Here is a 17,677-nt window from a genome sequence, read left to right as displayed (position 1 = left end):
ACTCTGTGAGATAATAAATATTTGTTGTTGTGGGATAATTTGTTTTGCAGCAATAGATAACTAATATACTCTCCCTTCTCCATGAGCAGGGGAAGTGTCACAGAACTTTCACAACTTTACAAAGATATATTCACCATAAGCTTTATCACTCACCATTTACTTTTTTGTCTTCTGTTGTGTAACTGCCAGGAGGCTTATCCTGGCAGAATTCCCTTATCAATCTCAGAATTTTCTACATAGGAAGATTGGCAGCTTTATACAAAATGTAAGAAGCATTGACACCTACTATTATTGTTCTTGGATTTTGAGACCTCTGTTTAAACTCCTAGACAACATGAAAACTTTAACATCCTGAAAAAAAAACTACCTTAGTATTAAATAAAAGTACAATCCATTAATAAAAAGTAAACAGTTCTAGAAAGCTTCTATTTCCAAATAAACCACACTTGTTAAATCTTGCTTTGGAGGTTGCCCCTTCCCTCTGTCAAGTTACTTAAGCAAGTTAATTAACTTCTTACAGCTTCAGTTTTTTAAAAATCTGTTAAGTGGAATAACAACAGTACTATTTCATATAGTTCTTATGAAATAATCTTCACACAGTACCTGGTAGGTAGGAAATATTCAGTATACTTTAGGTATTATTTTTAATCATCACCTTGCTCAGGAAACTATGCCAAAGTGTTATAATAACATTACCAAAGTGTTGTAATTTCCTAGGATAGATTTTTATGTAATGTATCACTTTTTAAAATTTTCAAACAAGCTTGAACTATAATCTTTCATTCTTATCTACTTTCTTATTTTCAACAGCCTGGAAAAAGATTCATGAAATAATAAGGCCTTTTTACAGATTTGTCCACATGCTTAAATGCATGTTCTCTGGCTCCATGGTCCATTTACTGAAGGAAGTGAAGGTGACCACGTATGTCTTTTTTTTTTACAGTCCAGGTCTTTATTTTTACACCCTTCAGGCCATGAATTCATAGGGAATGGGTTCCAACAGTTCAGGTTCCTTTCCATTGGTCCTCACAAAGTGTGCTTCTCTGGGTGGAGCAGGCTGGCACTTCAACTGAACCCAAGTCCCTTTCTCTTTGGCTTCCTTCTTTTTTTTTTTCCATTTATTTTTATTAGTTGGAGGCTAATTACTTTACATCATTGCAGTGGTTTTTGTCATACATTGAAATGAATTAGCCATGGATTTACATGTATTCCCCCATCCCGGTCCCCCCTCCCACCTCCCTCTCCACCCGATCCCTCTGGGTCTTCCCAGTGCACCAGGCCCGAGCACTTGTCTCATGCACCCAACCTGGGCTGGTGATCTGTTTCACCCTAGATAATATACATGTTTCGATGCTGTTCTCTTCAGACATCCCACCCTCGCCTTCTCCCAGAGTCCACAAGTCAGTTCTATACATCTGAGTCTCTTTTTCTGTTTTGCATATAGGGTTATCATTACCATCTTTCTAAATTCCATATATATGTGTTAGTATACTGTAATGGTCTTTATCTTTCTGGCTTACTTCGCTCTGTATAATGGGCTCCAGTTTCATCCATCTCATTAGAACTGATTCAAATGAATTCTTTTTAATGGCTGAGTAATATTCCATGGTGTATATGTACCACAGCTTCCTCATCCATTCGTCTGCTGATGGGCATCTAGGTTGCTTCCATGTTCTGGCTATTATAAACAGTGCTGCGATGAACATTGGGGTGCACGTGTCTCTTTCAGATCTGGTTTCCTTGGTGTGCATGCCCAGAAGTGGGATTGCTGGGTCATATGGCAGTTCTATTTCCAGCTTTTTAAGAAATCTCCACATTGTTTTCCATAGTGGCTGTACTAATTTGCATTCCCACCAACAGTGTAAGAGGGTTCCCTTTTCTCCACATCCTCTCCAGCATTTATTGCTTGTAGACTTTTGGATAGCAGCCATCCTGACTGGTGTGTAATGGTACCTCATTGTGGTTTTGATTTGCATTTCTCTGATAATGAGTGATGTTGAGCATCTTTTCATGTGTTTTTTTGCCATCTGTATGTCTTCCTTGGAGAAATGTCTGTTTAGTTCTTTGGCCCATTTTTTGATTGGGTCATTTATTTTTCTGGAGTTGAGCTGGAGGAGTTGCTTGTATATTTTTGAGATTAATCCTTTGTTGCTTCGTTTGCTATTACTTTCTCCCAATCTGAGGGCTGTCTTTTCACCTTGCTTATAGTTTCCTTTGTTGTGCAAAAGCTTTTAAGTTTCATTAGGTCCCATTTGTTTATTTTTGCTTTTGTTTCTAAAATTCTGGGATGTGGGTCATAGAGGATCCCGCTGTGATTTATGTCGGAGAGTGTTTTGCCTATGTTCTCCTCTAGGAGTGGCTTCCTTCTTTTTCTGATCATTTTCCTTCACACGTTTTAGGAAGCTATCTCGGCTCTTAGAGTGCTTAATATGCTCGATACACACATTAATTCTCTTGGCAAGTATCTTGCCCTTGTTTGTTTACAATGATGCCAACAGCATGCTGGGTAACATTGTAGACTCTCCCAGTTTTGCCATGGTAACATTTGTGGGGCATTCCTTTTTGAACAGTACCCATTCCCTTGATATCTACAATATCACCCTTCTTGTAGATTCGCATGTATGTGGCCAAAGGAACAACTCCATGTTTTCTAAAAGGCCTAGAGAACATGTAGCAGGTGCCCCTCCTCTTTCCCTTTGTGTTGGTCACTTTGGCGAATTACTGGAAGATGGCGGTTCCCCAGGTATGTCTTTAAACCATACCACAGCCTTCTTACTGTCATCAGGAGATAGACATGAATGTTTCTTGTTTTTTGTTTTAATTGTTTTAGAGAAATTAATGTGTTTTGAAAATGTGTTTAAAGACACATGATCATGAGTGCCTTGGTTTGCAGCTACTATTGTCTGCTAGTGCTTATTGCATTAATGTGGATATTTTAAAGATGAATTTTAAAAAGAATAGAACTTCAGCCCTCATACAGTTAATGCAGAAGTACCTAATAAACTTTTTAATGTAAACCTGTCATTATATCAACCAGATTCATGGAGAAAGTGAGAAATGTCATTATTTCCTTATAATTGTTTAATGTTTCTTTAAAAGAATGCTTCCCTAAAGAAATAGGGTGTCATGATAGACTGCAAGGTCGTAATTAAACAAATATGCATAAGTGAAACAATATTATATAAGTAAACATAGAGACTCAGAATGTTTACAATATGTCAGAAGTTGTAGGTTTATGTCAAATGTTGTAGGTTAGTTTAGATTGTAGATTGTCAGCAAATCCTCAGTTTTAATTAGTCTTAGAAGCCATGGTACTAAGTAGCTCATTATTCAACATTAACATATTTCTAAACACACTAGGAAAAAAGTATCTTTTAGTTTTTTTCTGTCTATATTTTTACATGCCAATATTAGAAATAGAAACCAGTCTCTTCTTTCCAAAAATGTTTGACCTCATCTGGCTTTACCACTCGAGGGCAGCAGAGAACCATCCAGTCCATCCCTGATTTTCAGTCTCACTGGCTTTAATGTGACAAATCAGACCTTAAAATCCTTGATACTTATTTCCTACCGATAAAATGTCATAATCAAAGTACATTTTCAGAAAGCCTGTTCACTCCCATAAAAAACCATAATTGATTGTTAGAATAAAAGGAAATAAAGCAAAATTTATGCAGTTATATGTATTTATTAAGTGAACAAAAAAACCTACATCATAAATATGCTTTTTTTGTGGTGGGATTTTTGTACAGGAACTAAACTGGCTAAGGCTTCTTAAAATCCTAGTCCAAAAAAGTACAGTGGATGTGACTCTTACTCCAAAATTCTGATATATAAGTATATCATATTCGATTATTGAAATTATTTATAGTTCTGAGGTCCCAGACAGCCAAAATGACGGAAAAAAATATCAACCTCAGTCATTGTTAAGACTCTCCTGCCTTCCTAATCCAGCATTAGGTCACTTACAAATGACCAGGGGTCATATATGGGGAGGCACCAACAATCCTCAGGCCACAATGGTTAGAACTGAAGTGCCCACTGTCCTTTGGAAGTGTCCAGGCCTCTGTTCTTTTCCTGCATTGGGACTAACTAGGGTTTTTTGTTATAGCTAGAAATTCCAGTGCCCAGGGCCCTACCCACCTAAGATACATAGCCATCATTGACCAGGATCTCTCACCAACCGGGATACTTTCAGCATTGGTCACAGGTCTTCAGGGTTTCCCAGGTGGCTCAATGGTAAATAAGCCACCTGCAGTGCAGGAGATGAAGGAGACATGGTTTGATCCTGGGGGTGGGAAGATCCCCTGAAGTGGGGCACAGCAATACACTCCAGTACTCTTACCTGGAGAATCCCATGGACGAGAGGAGCCTGGTGGGCTACAGTTCATAGGGTTGCAAAGAGTCAGACATGACTAAAGTGACCGAGCATGAACGCACAGGTCTTTACTCCTTGTGGGACCTTTCTTCCAGCTTTCCTTGCCTTCTCTGCCCTACAGACAGTATGAATTTTTCCCCTGCACACCATTTCCCACCTGGATTCACAGCTTAACCTCTTCAGTGAGCTTGGGCTTTCACTAAAGGCAAGACAAGAGGTAATCGTTAAGCTTCAGGCCTGGTATTATAAACCACTCCTGAGATCAGCAAGCCCTATGAACTGGCAACCATCAGCAGAAGGTGGGGGAAGGAGGGAAAATAGCAGCAAAAACAAAGTACCCTCTAATGTCTCAACAAATTATCATCCATAGAAGCTGAACCCAAGACAATTCTTTTCCTGGTAATCTCACTATAGAAACCACAGGTATTCTTTATGCCTCCAAACACCTTTAAACTGCATTCAAAACTAAGGTTGTGAATCTGGAAATCTTTCTTTGCTAATTTGTTGTACATGAATGCCTGCAGAAGCCTTTGAATGGTAAATGCTGTGGGAGGGGCAGTTTCCATGGTAACTTTTCAGTGCACCTTTTTTCTTGCACTTCAATTAGATCTTCATTGCTGAGCGGTTGTGAATGAGAAGGTAACAGCTCAGTCACATCTGGAGGGCTGGATGAGATATGAGATCTGCAGCCTTTCTAGATGCAGCTATATTCTCAATCTACTGAGTTGTAGTATGCTTGTTTTGCTCCATCTCTTCATGGTGCCCCAGCACCGCGATGCAACACATGTGACAAAGAACCAATTTCCTTAATATACCAAGCTTACAAGTTAATATGAACAATATCAAAACACAATGGAAAAAATGAGCAAAGGGCATAGACAGGCAGCTTACAGAAAAAATTAATGGCTTACATTGTATGAAAATGTGTTTAATCTCATTCACAATGACGGAAATACATATTTAAGTAAGATTACATTTTTCACCTACCAGACTGGAAAATATCTAAAAGTTTGATAATGTACTGTGTTCAGAGAATGTGGAAAACCCATCATTTTATATACTGTTCTGTGGGAGGGTAAATTGGTTTAATCTCTTTGGAGAGTGATTTTGCATTTCTCTTCTAGAAATTCATCCTACAAGTGTAATTACATTTGACTTAAAAATACAGGTAAAAGGATATTTGTTGAAGCCTTGTTGAAGCAAATAACTGGGATGGATTAAATGAGTTGATGTATCTAGACAGTTACACACACTGGACAATGAGAGACAAAAATATAGTTGGGTTTTCCTCAAATTCCAGAGTTGTATGTTCAGCCTACTTGCAAAACACTGTTAAAGGATAATTCTCAAAAAAAAAAAAAAGAAAGGAAAATCATGACTCTCATACAGACATAAAATTAACAAGTGCTAAAGATTTAATTTTGCTCAAAATGAAGGAACTCTTGTCTGAACTTAAGTTCATGTGTCTAGCACATATTGAGGTCAAACAAACCAAAAAGTTGGTTTTTGGAGCAGAGAAAGTTTTATTGCGAAGCCCAAGCAAGGTGAATGGGCTGGGTGTGTTCAAAAGACCTGAACTTCCCCATGACTTTCAGGCATGAGTTTTAAAAGACATTGTTGGGGGAGAGGGTGGTGAGATGCCTGATTAGCTCATGGAACTTCTTGACTGGTTGGTGGCAAGGTAACAGGATGATGTTTCAGGAATCTCAGCATTCTGATTCCAGCCAGTCTGTGTTCTAGTGCTTGTGATCAGCATGTAGTCCCCAGCCTCACCTGGGTGAGGGTCTTAGTTTCTGTAGAACAGCTCAAAGATATGGATCAGATTGTTATCTATATTTCTTTCAGAAGGAACCAGGAGTCCTGTGACTCTCTTTTCCTAATCATCAACTTCTTGAGCCAGCTTTTTGGAACTTGGGGAAGGCCTGGAGACAGAAGCATTTTTCCTGCAAACAAGAAATAAGGACAGGGAAAGACTTTGTATAGAGGAGAGCTAGGCAGATGTCATAACTGGTTCAAAGGAGAAGTCAAGAAGCAAAGATTCATATGCAGTAAAGGAAGGTTGAAATGTGCAAATGAGGGATAAACTGGTTTTCAACAGATGTGTGTGTAGGGGGGTTTGTCCCTGCACCTGACAGAATTAATTGACTTGCATGTCTATAGGTAGGAGTTATTTTGCCTTATTATCAGTTATCTATAATTTACAGAGTGGTAAAATAACTCTCATAGAAACAAAATCAGTAATGCTGCAAGGTTGACCACAGTGCATAGTTTTCCACTGAAGCCATTTTCTGTACAAGATTTAAGTGATAAATGCAAGTCTAAAAGAGTGTAAAATCCTGTGGTCCCAATTTTGTGTGTGTGTGTGTTCTTCGTTGTTCAGTCATGTCCAGCTGTTTGTAATCCATGGACTGTAACCTGCCAGGTTCCTTCATCCATGGGGATTCTCCAGGCAAGAATACTGGAATGGGTTGCCATGCCTTTCTCCAGGGGATCTTCCCAACCCAGGCATCGAACACAAGTCTTCTGCATTGCAGGAGGATTCTTTACCATCTGAGCCACCAGGGAAGCCCATGACGGAGAGAGTGTGTGTGTGTATATATATATATATATATATACACATATACATGACATTCAAGTATATGTACCTGAGTATGGCATTGGTGATATAGTGGTGAGCATAGCTACCTTCCAAGCATGTGTACATGTATACAAAATCCCATGGACGGAGGAGCCTGGTAGGCTGCAGCCCATGGGGTCTCGAAGAGTCGGACATGGCTGAGCAACTTCACTTTCACTTTTCACTTTTATGCATTGGAGAAGGAAATGGCAACCCACTCCAGTGTTCTTGCTTAGAGAATCCCAGGGATGGAGTCGCACAGAGTCGGACACAACTGAAGTGACTTAGCAGTAGCATACGTATCTGTGTTCACGTATACATTGACTATTCCTTGATAGAGACAGAGGAGATTAATAATTGTGCCTGACACTCTAGAGAGGGACTGAAAGTTGGGAATCTGAGATGAAAGAGAAATCTAGTTTTTACTGTATATACCTTTTTATACTGCTTGAGTTTTTTTCCTTTACTTTTGTCATGAACATTTTTTCCCAAGGAAAAGGAACTTTTCCTAAGGTTCATAAACCTTACTGAGACAACTAATAAAACAATGAATTATATAGATGAAGCATTGCATAAAATACAAGGAGAAACTGATAGAAATACAATAGCCATGGGAACAGAGCCCTTAACAAACGTCTTTCAGGGCTTGGCAGTTGAATAGACAGAAAAATAGTGAGGCTTATAATAGCAGTTTTCAACATGGGCTGCCTATTCATGTCAGTTAGGGAGCTTCCTTGTGTGTGTGTACTCAGTTGCTCAGTCACGCCTGACTCTTTGCAGCTCCATGGACAGTAGCCCTCCAAGCTCCCATATCCATGGAATTTTCCAGGCCAGAATACAGGAGTAGGACGGGTTGCCACTTCCTACTCCAGGGGATCTTCCTGTCCCAGGGATCCAACCTGCATCTCTTGGATCGGCAAGTAAATTCCTTATCACTAGCACCACCTGGGAAGCCCAAGGAACTTCTTAGGAAAGCTTTTTCATTTCAAACATGCAAGAGTAGACAGACTAAGCTAATGAACTCTTGTGGCCCAGCACCCAACTTCGACATTTACCAATTCCTGTTCAACTTTCCCTACCCTCTTTCTCCCCTTCTATGTTATATTGAAGCAAATCCCAGAAACTGTTATCATTTAATCTATAAACATTTCCTCCAGGCAATATCTCTAAAATATAAGAGATCTTTTAAAAAAAATAACCAAAATGCCAATATCACTTCTTAAAAAAATTAAAAATTTATAGGTATGATATTATTATACTACCTAAAAAATAGCAGTAATTACTTCATCAAAGATTCAGTATTAAAATTCCCAGTTGTTTTATAAAAGTCATTTTTACAAATAGTTTTGTTTGAATTAGGATTTGAATAAAGTCCATGCATTTTGATTAGTTGATGTGTCATTCAAGTCTCTTATTGAAATCCATAGATTACCTAGGGAGCTTCTAGAAAGTATTGAAGTCCAGGCTTTATCCTCACAATGTTAAATTTTACCTGGACCCTGTACTCATGGGAAACAGGGATAGTTAAAGAAACCTACACACACACATGCACACATGGACAGAGCCTCTTTTGTGTTCTGGAAAAGACTGCAAAGAAGCATTTTCTTCTATATGACTTAGGTAAGACTTATCCATCCTTCTTGTTTACCTATGACAAGACTAGCCTCTAAGTTCCCATTCTTGACTTCATAAATGATTAACTGGACTGCTTGTCCCTGTTGACCAATCAGAGCAAAATGCTTGTTAACCAAACTTTGGTTAAGAGTCTCTCCCAAATTCCCTGAGCTTTAACCCAGTAATCCTTTTGAATAAAGTCTCTCTTTACTAAATCCGGATATTTTTGACAGTCCCTAGAAACCTTTTTTCTCCACTTGATTATAATATGAAATGAGATTTGAGAACCATTCCTTAGAGGTCGTGAGCAATACAATTAATAGGATAATCTAATACATATGTATCTATGTTAGTCTGTGTCCAGCAGAAGGTAGATTCTATGTGAGGTCTTAGTGTAGCTGGTTTACTTAGGAAGTAATCTCAGAAACACAAGAAAAAGCAAAGACAGTAAAACAAGAAGGAGGAAAACCCCAGCCAGGATTCATAAACGAGCAAGTTGTCCCATGGGTAACTGAAGCTCAGTTACTCCGGGGATTCTTCCAGGACAGCAAAGATAAGGTACTTATCCAATTTTACCCATCCCTAACTGGTTGAGAATATTCTCTGAGGGCTTTAAGTCCCAGACCCTGCTGAGTACCTTCAAGTAGAGAAGCAGAGGTGTATAGATCCTTGAAGGGACTGTCAGCTCACTGTCCCCTACAGCTGCGGGCAAATTCAGAGAGGACCAAGGGCTTAGGCAGTTGGGATCAAGAGCATGTGCTTCCATGATGAATTTTATGCCTACAGAGAACATCATTTTTTAATTCTTGCAAGTGCCACTTAAACTTTAAAAGTTGACCACAAAGGACCTTCTGTAAATTCCCCCAGATAGAAATTAACTAAGGTTTGTTGAATGTTTACTATGTGCTGAAGTTTTCACCTGAATTGTGTGTGTGTGTGCTTTGTTGGTCGGTTGCGTCCAGCTCTTTGTGACCCCATGGACTGCAGCCTGCCAGTCCATACTGGAGTGGGTTGCCATTTCCTTCTCCAAGAGATCTTCCCAACACAGGAATTGAACCCACATCTCTTACATCTCCTGCATTGGCAGGTGGATTCAATTATTATAATTTAATGCTCAGGACAACCATCTGAGATAGGTGTTATCATTATCTCAATTTTACAAATAAAGAAATTGACCCTTAGATTAAATACTCTGCCCAAGGTCATATAGGCAGAAAAAAGAGCAGGAATTTAAACTCCAGCCTTCTGACTCAAGAATGCAAGTTGCTAACCACCATGGATATGCTTCCCTACAGCCTTTAATCATAATGTGGGAAAACCACATGTTAATAATAACAATGGTATAAATGATCCAACAATAAATACCCCAACCACTTGGGGATTTAAAAATTTTTCTCTACAGAGAGAATGAAAGCAATAATAAGAGAAACTCTATATGGCAAAATTTATGAATTATGGCTAAAGCTGTGATGAAAAAGAATATCATTATAAATCAGAGTGATGTTATATGAGTTAAACATTCTACTCAGAAGGTTAGAAAAAGAACAAATTAAGCTCAGGCAATGAAAATAAGAAATTAAGACAAATGACAACAGAGAGGATTTCCAATTCCGGTCAAGATGAAATAACAGGAAATGGATTTAACCTTTAGTCTAGGACAACTAAAAAACAGACAAAACCTTAAACAGTGGTTTTTAAGACACTCAATATCAGGCAACAGAGGCCAGTGATCCCTGATGAGAAATAGGAATTGACCCCTTCCTTGAGAGAATTTCCAGGTGTTGGTATAAGAAGTGAACCCAGGCAGAGTCTGGGGACTCCTTGAGTTGAGAAGGAACTGAGAATCTGGAGGAGAATAAGATAGCAAGAGTCTTAGGATAGGCTTCCAAGGAGGAGAGAATTGCACTCAGAGAGAAACCTGGAGCCTGTAGAGGGTTTTCCTCAAATATTCCTGGGAATACTGATCAGATGTGAGAATATAACCCGAGGCCAGGGAAAGGAATACCTCAGAAGAATTAATGCCCAGTGCACTGGGCTATTAATGCAGGAGTTTATTGTTAAGGTTTTTAAAGCAGAGGTTGAGGAAAAAAGTAGTCAAACTTCCACTTGTGAATATTATGCATTTATTAGGGTTTCACAGGTTCACCATGGTTTTTTTTTCTTTCTTCTTATTTTGGAGGAGAAGGAAAGAGTAGCTTTATTTCTTTGCCAGGCAAAGGAGGAACACAGTAGGCTAATGCCTCAGGAACTGTCAGTTCAGTTAAGTCGCTCAGTCATGTCTGACTCTTTGCGACCCCATGCATTGCAGCATACCAGTCTTCCCTGTCCATCACCAATTCCTGGAGCTTATTCAGACTCATGCCACTGAGTTGGTGATGCCATCCAACCATCTCATCCTCTGTTGAACTGTGCCCCCCTTTAAATTTTTACTTTCTAAAATTTTTATTGGAGGATAGTCAATTTACAGTGTTGTCATGGGTTTGTGCTTTAAAGCATAATAGTGGGAATTGGGGTACAGGAAAGGGGAAGAAGTGGGGTTGCTCAAGTGGTCAGTTATCTAGGTTACTGAGGGCTTTCTGAAAGAAACTGCATTGGTGGTGGTGCCCTAATTCCTTATTTGCCCGTAGTTGTGTTATACAACTGGTAACATGCTTGTTTAAGTTATCTTTTGAAATGAATGTCTGAACAGTCAAAAGCCTAATGTCAGGCACTTATGCTGTGTTGGGTATAAGCATGATGTCATTTCAGAGAGTTAAGAATGGGTTAAAGGATGGGAATGAATACTGAGTAGCTTAAGGGTACGTGTGGGGACTATGCTGATTCTGTGCTTGTTCATGCTTTGCCCTGGTTGACTGGGATTGCCTCCTGGAGCCCACATTTTCCAAACTCTCCTGTCAGCTTTTGGTCGGTTTTAGCACTACTAAGAGTCTTCAGAAAAAAGAAAGAAAGATGCCAAGGAATTTCTTCCTCTCTGCCCTGGGCATCATCTCTGTCAGGGGCTGTGTCTCCTCCCTAGATCAGCTATGGCATATACAGACTTTTTCGTACGTGAAAGATTGTGTGGGTGCTAAGCCTTTGAAATGTGTCTCTGGATCGTTTGTTTGCTATAGCTCCAGGAAAAGGATTAGAAGACTATTAATGATGCTATTTAAGGGGGCTTTCTCTAAGATGACTATTCCTCATTTATTTTTAAAAAGGAAAAAAGTATGCTCTCCCTTTCCTCCATTAATGCTCTTTGATGAGTAGTGCAAACTGTCACCTGGTATTTATTTTTATAAGCCCCTAATTGCAGCTAATCAAGCATTTACTTTGGATTTACAGGCTCTTGCTGCAGGTACATTTTTAGCCATCCTCAGTAAAGAAACATAATTGCAGTAGACCATAGAAATGAACATGAGAAAAAGTAAGAGATGAGTATCATCACTTTTTACTTAAGCATACCTTCTTTTTTCCTAGCCACATAGAGATCAGAAAGAAAAAATAGCATCTTAAATAGAATTTATGAAATAGAGAAGCTGTTGGCAAAGAGCCTTGATAAAAACACCATGGTATTTTCATGTAAAGAAACTGTATCCAGTACCCTGGTTTTACTTAAAAATAGAATTATATAGTACTTAATTGGTAAATTTCAAAGCTCAAATCAAATATTATTTTCTTTTCCAAAATGTTTTTATTTCTATTTTAAAGATAAAAATGTTTCCTTGTCTACATCAGTCTGACCTACTTTGCCATTTAGGATATTGGTAGAACATACAACAATTTTTAGACTTAATTGAATCTTAGTGACCATCAAGTGCAGCCCTCTGCATTTAACAGGAAATTGAGGCCAAGTGACTTGGTTAGGTGAGTAAGTGGCAAGCCAGAACCACAAACCACCCTCCTGACTCTATTTTCACTGCTTCCTATAAATGTTAGTGGTTCTTAAACGAACAGTAGTTTTTCTTCAAACTATGGGTACCCTTCCTCAGCATTTCTACCCTTGTGATTCTCTTCCATTCCCTCCTCCAGTTGAAAACCAGCATTTTATAATCTTCCACTTCTCAAATCAAAATGTAAAATCCCAACTTAACTGTGATGGTGGTCTCTGATGTGTAAGATTAAACTATCTCTTATGAACAAATCAATGCCATTTTTCTAGATTCTATTCTTTTTTTCCACAGAAAAATTGATATGAAAGATATGGAAATAACTTGTCTAGCTCCATGTCAGTCTTAAACAAATTAGATCATATCTATATGATAGGGGCTAAATAATGAGATAACTTGAAAGACCTTTTCTTAAGGTAACTTGTTTTTGTCTATTTCTCTTCATTCATTTCCTAAAACTTTATGTTCACATCCCAGACTCTGTGTTGGGGTCAAGGGGCACAGGTCCTGTTGTTGATGCAGGAGCTTATTGTTAAGGTTTTCAAACTAGAGGTCAGGAAAAAAAAATACTAAAACTTCTACCTGTATTATCTTTTTTCTATTTTCAGCTTTTACCTTTAACAGAATTAGCTGTTTACATGTTAAATTCTGTTAACAGAATTACATGATTAGAGTTCAGAGAGTCAAAAGAGTTCTACCAAAACAACAGGGTCCTGCTGTATAGCACAGGGAACTGTCGTCAATATCCTGTAATAAATCATAATGGAAAAGAATATGAAAAAGATTGATGGGAGGGAGGCTCACAAGGGAGGAGATATATGTAAACTTACAGCTGATTCATATTGATGTACAGAAGAAAGCAAGGCAGCATTGTAAATGAATTATCCTCCAATTAAAAAAAAGAGTATATATATATATATGTATAACTGAATCACTTTGCTGTACTGCAGAAATTAACACAACATTGCAAATCCACTATACTTCAACAGAAACAAGCAGACAAACAAACAAAACTCCCAAGTTTAGGAGGCTGATGCAACCTTGAGCCATTTGGCATGATCATAGTATTTAGTCATTCATTTAAAAAATGTTTAGTGAGTATCTTCAATATACTAGTTAATGAAACACATACTAACAAGATAAATTATGGCAGTTATACCCGAAAATCTTTAGTCTAGAGGAAGAAATGAGCTATTAAATAATTAATTTGCACATGGTGAGTGTTGTAAAAAACTGAGTAAAACTTATCTGAAACACAGAGGAAAGGGAGAAAAACTTTGGGGAGGTTGAGAAAGCCTTTCTGGAAGGGACATTGGAATTTGATCTTGCAGGAGAACAGTATAAAGAACTGTGCAAAGTCAGTGTCTGACTGTGTGCAAAGTCAGACATGAAAGAATGAACCATATTTCAAGAATGAATTTCCCAATTACTACACATGACTTGAAGACCTGTAGAGCCAAACTTCACCCAGTCCAGACCAAACCAGACACAAATCCAGAGTCTCCCAACAGACTCCCAACAGGAGGAAGGGGTTTTAAACCTTGCCAGACCTTGCAAAGCTTCTCTGATCTCTTTAGAGCTAAGCTAACCCACTCCAGTGTTCTTGTCTGGAGAATCCCAGGGACAGCGGAGCCTGGTGGGCTGCCGTCTATGGGGTCGCACAGAGTCGGACACGACTAAAGCAACTTAGCAGCAGCAGCAGCAACCTATCCGAGTGATAGACTGCAATGCACTGCCCCCTAGAGTCAGTTACTGTGTTGATGATAGTAATAATAATAAAATTGGAAATGAAGCTTAATTTCAGTAGGTGGCAGTAGTCACAAAGCAGATATTTGTGTTCCTTTTCAGTTATTTTAGCTTTAGGTGTTGACCGTACCTTTCGGGTTTAAACACACTGGGTCTGGAAGCCCGAGCCTGGAGGAACCTTAGTCAGTCCCTCAGCCAGCATCACACGGTTTACAGTTGACCACCGTCACCAGTAGTAGACTCATCAATTTTCTCCCAGTGGAGTCCTTTCACTTGAACCTGCAATGTTAATTTGTATTTTTAAGTGCAAGGGAACTTCATTATCAGAGTTCTTACTATTGGAGTACCAATAATTACAAGTTGGGAAATAAAGGTCATCCCAACATGAAATGTTCACTAACAAATCAGTCCTTAAAGAGCTAGTCCGCTTTCACACTTTCTGTGGCTTAACACAGCCTCTACCCCACACCCAGTCAGAGTGTCACTGTGCTTACTTTGTGTACCAGCTGCAAAGTGAAATTGCCAATCTTGCAAAAAATGCAGGGTTCTACTAAGATAAAGACAGTGATGATGGAGAACTGATTCAATAATTGTTGGAAAACCGCCGAGAAATGAGAGTCTGGCAGAGTTTGGTTACAACTGAAAAAGAGTGAATCAACAAAGATAATAGTAGGGGCCTCAGTAGGAGATGATTGGAAATTCAAAGGATTTGGAGAGGTCCTGGGGAAAAATGATGAAGCCCTTGACTATTTTACCAAATTTCCCTTTTAGAACACCTTTTGGTGAAAGTCAGATAAGAAATGATTGATGTCATATTTTGCTGTCACATAATATTTTTCCAGAAAAAACATGGCCCAAACAAGTCTTGATTCATTTTTGTGTTTTAAGAATTAGTCCATTTTTTGCTGATATGATCAAAATGTGATTAAATATAAAATAAAATAAATTTACTGTCATAGTTTTTAGTTCCTTTTAAGATGAAGCCCCAATTCACACACCACCCCCCACACACTCAATGCTCTAAAATGTTGCTTCCCATTTAAGTGAATTCTCTTAAAGTAAACTCTCCCTAGGACTAATTATCCTCAGAAACTTTTTTCTAAGAACTCCTTAATTCTATTTTGTAAGAGCTTTGTGCCCGTATCTGAGGTTATTGGTGTTTCTCCCAGCAGTCTTGATTCCAGCTTGTGCTTCATCCAGTCAAGCATTTCTCATGATGTACTCTGCATATAAGTTAAATAAGCAGGGTGACTATATATAGCCTTGATGTAATCCTTTCCCAGTTTGGAACCAGTCTGAATTGTTCATGTCCAGTTCTAACTGTTGCTTCTTGATCTGCATACAGATTTCTCAGGAGGCAGGTCAGGTGGTCTGGTATTCCCATCTCTTTAAGAATTTTCCACAGTTTGTTGTGATCCACACAACAAGTCAAAGGCTTTGGCATAGTCAGTAAAGCAGAAATAGATGTTTTTCTGGAACTCTCTTGCTTTTTTGATGATCCAGCAAATGTTGGCAATTTGATCTCTGGTTCCTCTGCATTTTCTAAGTCCAGCTTGAACATCTGGAAGTTCACGGTTCAGGTACTAATTAAGCCTGGCTTGGAGAATTTTGAACATTACTTTACTAGCATGTGAGATGAGTGCAATTGTGTGGTAGTTTGAGCATTCTTTGGCATTGCCTTTCTTTGGGGTTGGAATGAAAACTGACCTTTTCCAGTCCTGTGGCCACTGCTGAGTTTTCCAAATTTGCTGGCATATTGAGTGCAGCACTTTTGCAGCATCATCTTTTAGGATTTGAAATTAGCTCAACTGGAATTCCATCACCTCCACTAGCTTTGTTAGTAGTGATGGTTCCTGAGGCCCACCTGACTTCATATTCCAGGATGTCTGGCTCTGGGTAAGTGATCACACCATTGTGATTATCTGGGTCAAGAAGATCCTTTTTGTATAGTTCTTCTGTGTATTCTTGCCACCTGGTCTTAATATCTTCTGCTTCTGTTACATCCATACCATTTCTGTCCTTTGTTGTGCCCATCTTTGGAAGACAAGCTATGACCAACCTAGACAGCATATTAAAAAACAGAGACATTACTTTGCAGACAAAGTTCCATCTAGTCAAAGCTATGGTTTTTCCAGTAGTCATGTATGGATGTGAGAGTTGAACTATTAAGAAAGCTGAGCACCGAAGAATTGATGCTTTTGAACTGTGGTGTTGACGAAGACTTTTGAGAGTCTCTTGGACTGCAAGAGATCCAACCAGTCCATCCTAAAGGAAATTAGTCCTGAATATTCATTGGAAGGACTGATTCAGAGCTGAAACTCCAACACTTTGGTCACCTGATGTGAAGAACTGACTCATTTGAAAAGACCCTGATACTGGGAAAGATTGAATGTGGGAGGAGAAGGGGATGACAGAGAATGTGATGGTTGGATGGCATCACTGACTCAATGGACATGAGTTTGAGTTAGCTCTGGGAGATGGTGAAGGACAGGGAAGCTTGGCCTGCTGCAGTCCATGGGGTTGCAAAGAGTTGGACATGACTGAGTGAACTGAACTGAAGAGCTTATAGGGTGCCCTAGGCATGAAGACATTCTAGATGTGTTGTGTTTTGGTTAGTAAAGATTGCAAACCTGGCTCCAGATCACTGGCCTTGTTCCTTTCTCCAGGAGGAGTGAAGTTTCCCTGTGACAGCTACACCTACTTGCTCCAGACTTGAATTTCATAGAAGTGTTGGACTGGCTCACAGAAGCTGCTCTCTGGGGTCTATGAGAAATTCAGCTGCTGATATGACTGGCTGCTCATCTTTCCTTTACAGCACAGCAGCCACATTAAAAAAAAAGCGATACAGGTAAATTAAAAAATTTTATAAAGTGAGTCAGTTCTAAGGGAGGGGGAAGCCCATTTTAAAAACCAGAGGATTCCTCTTTTATGGTTTATGTAAGGATTAAGTTAGGTTAAAGGTGTGAAATAATTTTAGCATGACAGGAAAAGTTTTTTTTTTTTGTTTCACTTCCCATTATTTTTTCACTTTTACCTTCTATAAAGTAGAAGGTAAAGGGATTCCTTTTTTTCATTGTATCATTCATGTGGTAAGTATGAGCAGGAAAGTGATGTGGTGGGAAGTTGATTGTCAAGGAGGGAAGAAAGATCAGCCAGAGGAATACAGGTTGTCTATAAAGATATAAAACAGAAACCAGCAGTTACTTTTAGTAAAACTACAGGCTGAGAGGAGAGCAGTGTGTTTCTATCCATGTTTCCAGGCATAAAAGCACAACCCATTCTTGAGGATTGAGCACTGAGGTACATGAATGATTTGGCCACAGCCAGTTTTGGATGGATTGCAATCCAGGGCTTTATTCTGTATCTTAACTATGATGAATCAGTTCATCAGGCTGTCAAGGAAAAGCTTCACTGTGAGAGGATGTTTGAAATGAAAAGGCTGTGTTGTACTTGGTT

This window comes from Odocoileus virginianus, chromosome 26, assembly GCF_023699985.2.
Source record: "Odocoileus virginianus isolate 20LAN1187 ecotype Illinois chromosome 26, Ovbor_1.2, whole genome shotgun sequence".
In the NCBI taxonomy this organism is placed as follows: Eukaryota; Metazoa; Chordata; class Mammalia; order Artiodactyla; family Cervidae; genus Odocoileus; species Odocoileus virginianus.
Note: the sequence above shows the minus strand (reverse complement) of the source record.